This window comes from Pinus tabuliformis, chromosome 8 (assembly GCF_031772625.1).
Source record: "Pinus tabuliformis cultivar Carrire ecotype Pingquan chromosome 8, CPIR1, whole genome shotgun sequence".
In the NCBI taxonomy this organism is placed as follows: Eukaryota; Viridiplantae; Streptophyta; class Pinopsida; order Pinales; family Pinaceae; genus Pinus; species Pinus tabuliformis.
This window is the reverse complement of record NC_142294.1, coordinates 1,379,457,202-1,379,468,347: the sequence shown is the minus strand read 5'-3', so window position 1 is coordinate 1,379,468,347 and position 11,146 is coordinate 1,379,457,202. Positions and strand designations below refer to the sequence as shown.

The 11,146-nt window shown below is 38.5% G+C and overlaps 2 pseudogenes; one reads left to right on the top strand and one right to left on the bottom strand.

The window, feature by feature from the left end:
* Nucleotides 1-308: 308 nt before the first annotated feature.
* Nucleotides 309-1,882, bottom strand: LOC149240670 (shaggy-related protein kinase epsilon pseudogene; annotated as a pseudogene).
* Nucleotides 1,883-2,047: 165 nt separating this feature from the next.
* On the top strand, nt 2,048-8,879 carry LOC149240669 (photosystem I chlorophyll a/b-binding protein 3-1, chloroplastic pseudogene; annotated as a pseudogene).
* Nucleotides 8,880-11,146: the final 2,267 nt, after the last annotated feature.

Below are 11,146 nucleotides of genomic sequence, written 5' to 3'. Positions count from 1 at the left end.
AACTCTGTATAATTTGGATTCATGAACTTAATCTCCCTTCGAGTTGGAGTCCCCGGAACCTTGATGATCTCCACCAACTGGTCAACGCCACTTTCTCTAGGAAACTGAGGCAGTCCAAGGAGCATTTCTGCTAAGATGCAATCCAATGACCATATATCTATTTTCATAGTATAGTATGTAGCTCCAAAAATAAGTTATGGAGCTTTGTAATAACGCGAACATATATGTGATATATAAAACTCATTGCTTAAAGTTGTTTTGGCAGATTTCTCAGGCACAAGTCGCTGAAATAATTCTGGTGAGGCTCCCTACAGCTCTTGGGGTGTAAAGTCAAAGAGAAGTGGTAGAGGATGAGCATTTGGTAATTTTGTATTGGGATCAAGCATCTCATCAAAGAAAGGATGCGCACAAGCCTCCAGAGCAGTACAGTGAAGGTTTGGAGAATACTCGAGCAGTCTTGATACGACATCCACTGTTTCTGGAGGTGTAAGTTTGTGAAATACCTTGTGTCATGGATGTGCTTTAATTTGAGGGAATTTAAAATTTTTATGGTTTGGATTCATGCACTTAATCTCCTCTCGAATTGGAGTCCTCGAAACCTTGATGATCTCCACCAACTGGTCAACACTACTTTCTCCAGGAAACAGTGGCAGTCCAAGGAGAAATTCTGCTAAGACGCAATCCAATGACCATATATCTATTCCCGTAACAGGGGCAATCCAAGGAGAAATTCTTCGAAGCAGCAATCCAATGAACATATATCCATTTTCGATTATACTTTGTAGCGCCCAAAATAAGTTTTAGAGATCTGTAATAACACGAACATATTTATGATATATTGGCCTCCCCTTTCACCAACTTCTTGGCACTGCCAAAGTCACAAAGCTCAAACTGGTGAATATGGGGTCAACCAATAAATTTTGAGGTTTTATATCACGATGACAAATGCCAACAACACCATGGATGTAAGCCAGAGAACGACATTTATTTGATAGGTGTAGAGTATGACATATATCAATGGCATACGTTGGTTCATCCTCCTATAGTATATTGTAACTTGATACATTGTTTCAGGTACATACTCCAATACAAGGTTGAGGTATAATTCATCTTTGTCAGTAGTTGAAAAGAAACAATGTTTGAGTTGAACAATATTAGGATGGTCAAGCATGCACATAATTTGCAGTTCTCTATTCTTGTATCTCTTATGCTGCAGCACCATTTTTATGGCAACGACCTCTCCAGTTTCTAAGCATGTGGCCTGGAAGACAATACCAAATGACCCAGTGCCCACAATACGTTCTTCCCTGTATCTGATGGTCTGTTTTGGCTGCCCATTTTGACCACCTATTGTTGTTGAAATTATGTGGCCAGTCTCTGTGCCATTGCCATTGGAAGACAATACCAAATGATCCAGTGCCCAACATACATTCTTCCTTGTATCTGATGGTCTGTTTTGGTTGCCTGTTTTGACCACCTATTGTTGTTTATCTGAAACTTAAGTGAAGCTCACTGGGGTGGGGGAGAACGGGCTGATTTTCTTTCCATCCCCTTCTATGAATTCCCTTAGGTAGGGTTGCCTACCTCATGAAAAGTGAATGTCGTAAAGTCACTTAACTGATATAGTGAAGGTAAGGTCTTGATTTCTTGTTTATTTCAGGATGAGTTGATTTTGAGGTCTTTGGTGACCAACTTGGCTGGGTATGAGGTAGTTTTTTTAACTATTGTGGGATCATTGTTTGCTAATATACTATATTGAATGGAGTTTCTTTGAAAAGGATGTCAAATTCGAGAACTTTTATTGTTGCTTACCCATGCTTTTAACTAATTTGTAATCTGAAAAGGATGCCAAATTCGATAACTTTTGTTGTTGTTTACCCATGATTTTAACTAATTTGTATATTCATGCTGCATATCCCATGCTGCCTGTAAGGGTTAAGGTTAGACAATTCATACAATTTGTTTAATGTCCTCTTCTTCAACTTGTTATCCATAAAAACTTAAAAGTTATAGAAGTAGGACACCAATGAAATTCTCAAAGAGTTATATGGAATGGTGATTCTTCTTCTGATTATTTGAATATATTTGGGTAATTGCAGCCTACCTGGTGACTTTGGATTTGATCCATTGGGCTTGATGGATCCTGAAGGACCTAGAGATTTTATCGAACCAGGTTGGCTCTCTTATGGAGAAATCATCAACGAATGATTCACAATGCTGGGTGCAGTTGGAGCCACTGCTCTTGAAATCTTTAGGCAAACTTGGGCTAATCCCACAGGAGACCACACTTCCCTAGGTCCGAACTGGAGTCATTCCTCCAACAGGTTGGTCTGACCCTTTCACTCTTTTTTGTTGAAATATAATTTCAACTGCAACAAACTGTTTTTCTTTACCTTTGCGATGCGATGAGATCGCAGATCGCAAATCGCATGCATGCTTGGAGCCTCCGTCTGTTCACTTGATTTCTCTGATTGCGATGGTGCGATGCGATTCGATCGCATATCGCAGATCGCACCCAAATGTTAATGCTTCATTTTTTTTCCCTTCTGCCAAATGCGATTTCGCGATGCGATCAAGTCGCAAATCGCAAATCGCATAATTTAATGGTTGAAGTACAGGCCTACAATATGAAATTAACATGGAGTAAAAGTTTCATTTTGACTGTCAGTAAAACAATAAATGTCAGTAAAACAATAAATGTAATTTATTGTGGGTTGGCAAGTTTTAGTAAGGATTTTAATTTTATAGTTTTTTATTTTCACGAGAGTTTTGTCTTAGGGCATAAGTAAAACAATATGTAATTTTTTTTTGGTTCTGTGTATGTAATGGAAGCAATGAAATGCACAGCAGTGCGATGAAAAAAAGAACGCAGCAGCGTAAATTACAAATTTACACACCATTGAATCTTTGAGAGACAGAGTTTTTATTTTGTTTTTACAGCAGTGAATGTAATTCTCTGTAGTCTGTTTTTACAGCAGTGAATGTAAAAGAGATTTTTACACACAGCAGTGTAAAATCTCAGGAGGAGACAAAGTAGTTTTTTTTGTTGAAATGTTCTTGGTGAATCCCTCTGAGAGAGAGGAAGAAATTTGTAACTGTAGTTGTCTTTGATTAATGGATACAAGTTTTATTTTGTATGAGGAAAAACTCTGTCTGCTCAGAACTTTTATTAAAAGCTTCCCTGTGCTAAGATCCTATGGAGAAAAACAAAGCATTTTTCTCTGTTCTGTGATTTTGTTTTTGGAATTTTAGAAGAAAAATTCCCAACAGTGGTATCAGAGCTGGTCCAGGCTCTTTGAAGGTGTCAAAGAAGCTGAAGGAAGGTTCCTTTTGTTGCAGCAACTTCTCTAGCAGAGTGAAGACTCAGTCAAGAAAGGATCCAGGTATTTCTCAAAGATTTTTTTGTGTTGCTGCTGAAGAAACGGTGAGTTATTTTAAATACACAGTCAGGTATTTGAAGCATAGTTGAGAATGCAAGGAATGGCCAGCACCAGATCTAGTATGGGTATTTTTAATACTCAGCTCCCACAGTTTAATGAAAAAAACTATGACTATTGGGCAATAACCATGAGAGCCCTGTTTGCCTCACAAGACTTATGGGAAATAGTTGAAGACGGTTTTAAAGAACCAGCAGATGAAAATGAGTTTAATAATCTAATTCAGGCAGAGAAAGATCTGCTGAAGAACTACAAGAAGAATGATTCAAAAGCCCTTGTATTTTTGTATCAAGTAGTGCATGAGAGTGTGTTTCCAAGGATAGCAGCAGTAAAGACATCCAAAGAAGCATGGCAAACTCTCAAGAAAGCCTATCAAGGCATGGAGAAAGTAAAGACAGCAAAACTACAGTCGCTGAGGAGAGATTTTGAAAATCTTTGCATGAAGGAGTCAGATAGTATTGACTCATTCTTCACACATGTGATTGGTCTGGTCACACAAATAAGGACTCATGGAGAAGTTCTTGAAGAAAGGAGGATTGTGGAGAAACTATTGAGGGTCCTACCCTCAAAGTTCCATGTGATTGTCACCACCATAGAAGAGACAAAGGATCTCTCAAACTTTTCAGTTGATGAACTTCATGCATCACTGATAACACATGAACAGAGGTTGAGTAGAAATGAAAACTCATCTCTAGAGCAAGCCTTCAAGACCCAGATGTCATTTGGAAGAGGAAGAGGTCAAGGCAGAGGAAACAAGAGAGGAAGAGGCAGAAGACAAAACAGAGGTGGAAGGAACAGTCCAGCAAATGCTCAAGGAAGTGGCAGCAATCCAAATCAGAACCAAGGCCAAGACAACAGCCAACAAAGTGGACAACATCATGCTCAAGAACAAAGGTATGAAAAATCCAATGTCCAATGTTATTATTGTAAAAAATATGGGCATTATGCCAATGAATGTAGGAAGAAGTAGCATGATATGAATAATAGATCTAGTGCAAATATCCCTAGAGAAAAAATAAGCCAGGATAATATGCTTTTAGCTTGTAGCATGGCTGAAACAAACAGTGAAGATATATGGTTTCTAGATTCTAGTTGTAGCAACCATATGACAGGAAACATAGCTTTGTTTTCTGCTTTAGATGAAAGTGTGCAGTCACAAGTCACACTTGGGACTGATAGCAAAATTTTTGTTATGGGTAAAGGAGAAGTTAAAATATTTACAAAGAAAGGTGAAAAGAAAACCATAGCAGATGTCTATTATGTTCCTGGAATGAAGTGTAACCTCTTGAGTATTGGATAGTTTGTTCAAAAGGGTTACAATGTTTTCTTTGTAAATGATGTATGCACCATCATGGATAGAGCACCCAGCAAACGATGTATTGCCGAAGTGAAGATGACAAGGAACAAGATGTTCCCTCTCAGAATAAGGGCAGATTTGAAAAACAAAGAAGTAATTGTAGCAGTTACCCAAGAGGCTTTCCAAAGCCAACCAAAAGATGAAAATTGGTTGTGGCACTTGAGATTTGGACATCTCAACTTTGGAGGTCTTAACCTGTTGAGTAGAAAAGGAATGGTAAGAGGATTACCATTGATAGAGAAACCAGACAAGCTTTGTGAAGGTTGTATCTTGGGGAAACAACACAGAGAAAGTTTTCCATAAGGGAAAATCATAAGGGCAAAGGCACCCTTAGAAATTGTCCACACAGACTTATGTGGACCGATGCAAACTCCATCACTAGCAGACAGCCAATATTTTCTAACATTCATTGATGATTTCACCAGAAAGACTTGTGTTTATTCCCTGAAGAACAAAAGTGAAGTGTTTGAAAAATTTCAAAATTTTAAAGCACTTGTGGAAAATCAAAGTGGGCTGCGTATCAAATTTTTGAGAACTGATGGAGGAGGTGAGTATATCTCCAAGGAATTCCTATGGTTTTGTAGAGAAAATGGAATACATAAGCAGTTTACCACAAGGTACACTCCACAGTAAAATGGAGTTGCCGAAAGAAAGAATAGGACCATCATGGATATGGCGAGGAGCATGTTAAAGGCAAAGCATTTGCCAAATGATTATTGGGCTGAAGTTGTACACTGTGCAGTATATATTTTGAATAGGTGTCCTACAAAAGTTGTGATGAACAAAGTGCTGGAAGAAGCATGGAGTGGGAGAAAGCAAGGAGTCACCCACATGAAAGTTTTGGATTTGTGGATTATGCACACATTCCAGATCAACTAAGGAAGAAGTTGGACAGCAAAGGGGAGAAATGTGTTTTCATTGGATAAAGTGAGGAATCCAAAGCTTACAGGTTGTATATCCCATCCACCAAGAAGTTTTTTGTGAGCAGAGATGTTCAGTTCATTGAGGAGGAAGCTTGGGATGGAAGCATAGAGAAAACAGTTAATGTTAAAAACTGTTTGTCTCATGATGAAGATGATGAAGAGTTGGCTGAAACACATCCCCAAACAGCAGCGCCAACACAAGGACAACAAGAAACACCCTTGAGGGGAAATGAGAGTGCTTCTCCAAGCACACCATAAGGAGGAAATTCAAGTGCGTCTTCAAGCACTTGCACACCAAATGAAAGAGGTAAAAAATTCAGAAATTTAAGTGACATTTATGATGAAGGAATGAATTCTTTATTTGCTTTGTATTGTCATGTTGATAACCCTATTCATTTCGAAGATTCAATTGAGGATGAGAAATGGATAAAAGCTATGGATGAGGAGATGAATGCCATAGAAAGAAACAAGACATGGGATTTGGTTGAGCTACCAAAAGGTAAAGAAGTCATTGGAGTTAAATGGGTCTATAGGACCAAGAGAAATGCTGAAGGCAAGATAGAAAGGCACAAGGCAAGACTTGTTGTCAAGGGATACAAGCAGCAGTATGGGAGAGATTATGAGGAGACTTTTGCACTGGTTGCAAGAATGGAAACTGTGAGAGCATTGTTGTCCATAGCAGCACAAAACAAGTGGAAAGTTTACCAAATGGACGTGAAGTCAACATTCTTAAATGGAGTGTTAAAGGAAGAGGTTTACATTGAACAACCTCCAGGTTATGAGAAGAAAGGCCAAGAGCACAAAGTGTGCAGATTGAAGAAAACTCTTTATGGGCTGAAGCAAGCACCAAGAGCATGGTATAGTAGGATAGATTCCTATCTACTGGAAAATGAATTTGCAAAGTGTGAGGGAGAACCCACCATCTACATCAAAGAAAAGGATGGTAAAATATTAATTGTAGTGTTGTATGTTGATGATGTTATTTTTACAAGTAATGATGACTACCTCATTGAAAATTTCAAAACAGTCATGAAAGATGAATTTGAGATGACTGGCATAGGTTTGCTGAAATACTTCTTAGGGATAGAAGTAGATCAAAATGAAAATTGGATTTTTATCTCATAGGCAAAATATGTTAATGAAGTATTGAAAAGATTTAATATGCAGGACAGCAAAGCAGCAGTCACTCCCACAGTAATGGGATTAAAACTCAGGAAAGAGGACAGTAGCAAATATTTTGATCCTAGCGTGTACAAGAGCATAGTTGGCAGCCTTATGTATTTAACTCCAACTAGGCCGGACATAATGTTTGTTGTTAGCTTAATTTCCAGATTCATGGAGAGGCCAAAAGAAGCACATTGGCAAGCAACAAAAAGAATTCTGAGGTATGTCAAAGGTACAAAAGGATTTGGCATTTTGTATACTTTTTCAGAAAGTTCAGATTTAGTTGGCTACACCGATAGTGATTGGGCTGGAAGTATAGATGACCGGAAAAGCACATCCGGTTACGTTTTTCACATGGGTTCAGGAGCCATTTCATGGGCTTCCAAGAAACAGCCAATTGTGGCGTTGTCTACAGCAGAAGTAGAGTACATGGCAGCTACAGCAGCAGCATGTCAAGTGGTTTGGATGAGGAGACTGTTAAGAAGTCTATGCCAAGAGCAGGCAACAGCAACGGTGATTTTTTGTGACAATAGCTCAGCTATTACATTGTCCAAGAATTCTGTGTTTCACAAGCGAATGAAACACATTGATACAAGGTTTCACTACATCAGAGAATTGGTGAACAACGGAGAAATTGTTTTACAACATTGCAGCACTCAAGAGCAGGTTGCAAACATTCTAACCAAACCATTGGGGCAGAAAATTTTTGAGTTTTTGAGGAAATGTCTCGGTATGACCGATAACCCAACAGTTGAAATTAAAGGGGAGTGTTGAAATATAATTTCAACTGCAACAAACTGTTTTTCTTTACCTTTGTGATGTGATGAGATCGCAGATCGCAAATCGCATGCATCCTTGGAGCCTCCGTCTGTTCACTTGATTTCTCCGATTGCGATGGTGCGATGCGATCCTATCACACATTACAGATCGCACCCAAATGTTAATGCTTCATTTTTTTTCCCTTTCGCCAAATGCGATTTCGCGATGCGATCAAATTGTAAATCGCAAATCGCATAATTTAATGGTTGAAGTAAAAGGCTGCAACATGAGATTAACGTGGAGTAAAAGTTTCATTTTGACCGTCAGTAAAATAGTAAATGTCAGTGAAACAGTAAATCTAATTTACTGTGGGTTGGTAAGTTTTGGTAAGGATTTTAAGTTTATAGTTTTTTATTTTCACGGGAGTTTTGTCTTAGGTCATAAGTAAAACAAGATGTAATTTTTTTTTGGTTCTATGTATGTAATGGAAGCAATGAAATGCACAGCAGTGCGATGAAAAAAAGAATGCAGCAGCGTAAATGAAAAATTTACACACCATTGAATCTTTGAGAGACAGAGTTTTTATTTTGTTTTTACAGCAGTGAATGTAAAAGAGATTTTTACACACAGTAGTGTAAAAATCTCAGGAGGAGACAGAGTAGTTTTTTTTTGTTGAATGTTCTTGGTGAATCCCAAATTTGTAACTGAAGTTTTCTTTGATTAATGAATACAAGTTTTATTTTGTATGAGGAAAAACTCTGTTTGCTCAGAACTTTTTTTAAAAGCTTCCCTTGTGCTAAGATCCTATGGAGAAAAACAGAGCATTGTTCTCTGTTCTGTGATTTTGTTTTTGGAATTTTAGCAAAAAAAATTCCCAACATTTTTGTACTAGAGATGACCCTTATGGGATTTGCATAACACAAAAGATTACAGGATTACAAAAACCTAAAACCTCGGATAGATGGGAAAACAATATTTCTTGGGATTTGAGAAGTACTTGGGTGGTTCAGGTAATCCCGCATACCCCGAAGGTCCCTTATTCAATCCTCTGGGATTAGGTAAGAACAAGAAGTCCATGAGAAGCTGAGAGAGGTCAAGAGTGGAAGGCTTGCAATGTTGGCTATCTTGGGTTATTTGATTCAGGGCCTTGTTATTCGAGTTGGGCCATTTCAATACCTAGATCATTTGGCTGATCTAGTAAACAACAACATTCTCACCAACCTGAAGATCCACAACTAGGCCAAAAATATAGAAGGAATTACACTCTGAAATTTCCTTTGGCTTTCACTGGTTAATGTTTTTAATATATTGTATGATGAACCTTCTGTATCTGTAAAATTGCAATGTAAAAATAGAAGGATGTGCATGGATCTTTGTTAAGTATATTTAAGTTGGCTAGTTTTTTTTGTTTATTTGAATACCTTTACTCTGTGTCTAAGGGTCACATTCATGTATTTTATTCAAATTTAGCCCTTTTTATGCCACCATCTCCTCCCGGATGTGAGATGGAGGATCAGCCCAACGCAATGCTCTTGAGATGCCACATCATGTGCATGGTAACGCCTCGGTCTACTCACTGCAATCCAGATTCTTTAGCGACCTTGCAAGTTTCTGCTCTGCTCTTGTGTTAACAGATGGTGGTCTCATCGTCTTCTCCTACTGTCAGTCAAACATCCATTCATTACTATAAGTGAAAATGGACCTTTGTACTATAGCAATCCGGTTCCTCTGAATTGTTGAATCGATTGAGAGAGTTGACCATAATGGAGTGTGAGATAATGTCCTTATTATAAAATCTTGAGAAAATAAACAATCTCAAAATTTTAAGAGTATGCAATTGTCCACATTCTCAGTTTCTTTAAGCGTTCCTTCGCCCCTTTCGTCTGAAATGACCTCAGCAGTACAGATCACAACCTGGTGTTCTCTTAATTTTTATGGAGTTGTCAATTCTGTGTTGGGGATTTTCCTGGTAAAATCCCAAAAACAAAAAAAACTAAACACACAGAGGCAATGCTCTGTTTCCTTCTCTCCACAGGATCTTTTGCACAGGGAAGCTTTTTAAAAAAGTGACTGAGAACAGAGTATTACATACCCAGAAAATGATTTCTATTCATTAAACATAAATGCCTGATACATATACGTCCTCTTTCACTCAGAGGGATTTACCAAAAATACATTCAACCAACAAAATATTTACTCTGTCTCCTCCTGAGAATTTACACTGCTGGTGTGTAAAAACCTATTTTCATTTACAGCTGTAAAACCCTTTTACATTTACTGGTGTGAAAACATTTTACATATATTGCTGTAAAAATAAATTTTTCATATGCAGTAAGATTTACATTATATTCACAAAAAAAAACTTTACTCTTGCTTCCTTCCCTTCGTTTGGGCAACCAAAAACATTTACATTTCAACCTGGGCTTTTGTTTGGCACTGCTGTGCGTTCACACATACAAAAATTATCTTCATAAAAAGATCTCCCCTGCTTCTTCATTTATGCACTGCTGTGCAATATTCGATTTACAAATTGTGAACCCATGCTGCCCCCTGTTTCCTTTCGCTGCCGCGAGCTCACCTCTCTCCCATGTGCAAAAATGAAACAACCTGATTTTTTTGATTCGCACTGCTGTGCGGTATCACACCTTGCTTCACCACAGGTTGACACAAAAAAAATTACCAAAAGCTTATGCGCTCCCCCATTTTTCTTTATGCACTGTTGTGCAATATTTCTTTTGGTTTTTCCCTGCGGCTTCGTTTTACAATAGTCAACACGAACAACAACATAACATATAATATATATGCCATACAAAAAGATATAACACGTAAGAGCATATGCCCATACCTCCAGCATAAAAAAATATATTAAAATTAAAGACTCTTACCAATACTTCTACGAACACAATTAAAGCATTAAATTTTTACCGGCGGTCAACCAAACTTCAACTTTACTCCACGCAAAGTTTTAAATGCTGGCTCGAATGCAACTTTGAAGCAATTGACGGCGGAGAACAACGAAGGCAATCGGACGGCTGGAATGAATATCGGGAGCCCACTTCACACTGAACTTTAGCGTCCGATAAACCAGTACGGAAGCGGAATTGGCTGAGGACGCGTGGCTAAAATTAACTGGATCGGGCTCGTGTGTATGGAAACTGCTCTCACCACAAAAGCGGTCCAAAATGCATCAAACGGCTTGCTGGTTTCGCTGAGCGGTTTCGGGGTTGTACGTGCTGGCTGAGTTGCTGTCCACGCTGCGTCCACGGTGCCTGCAGTTGGAATTAATATTCCAACACTCCCCTTTAATTTCAACTGCTAGGCGTTCAAACATACCCAAACACTTCCTCACATAGAGGGATTCACCAACTGCTGTTACAAGAATATCTTCCTCACATAGAGAGATTCACCTGAGACTATGCTTAAGAGCACCTTCCTCATGACAGAGGGATTCACCTGAGACTGTGCTGAAGAGCACCTTCCTCATGACAGAGGGATTCACCAGTGTA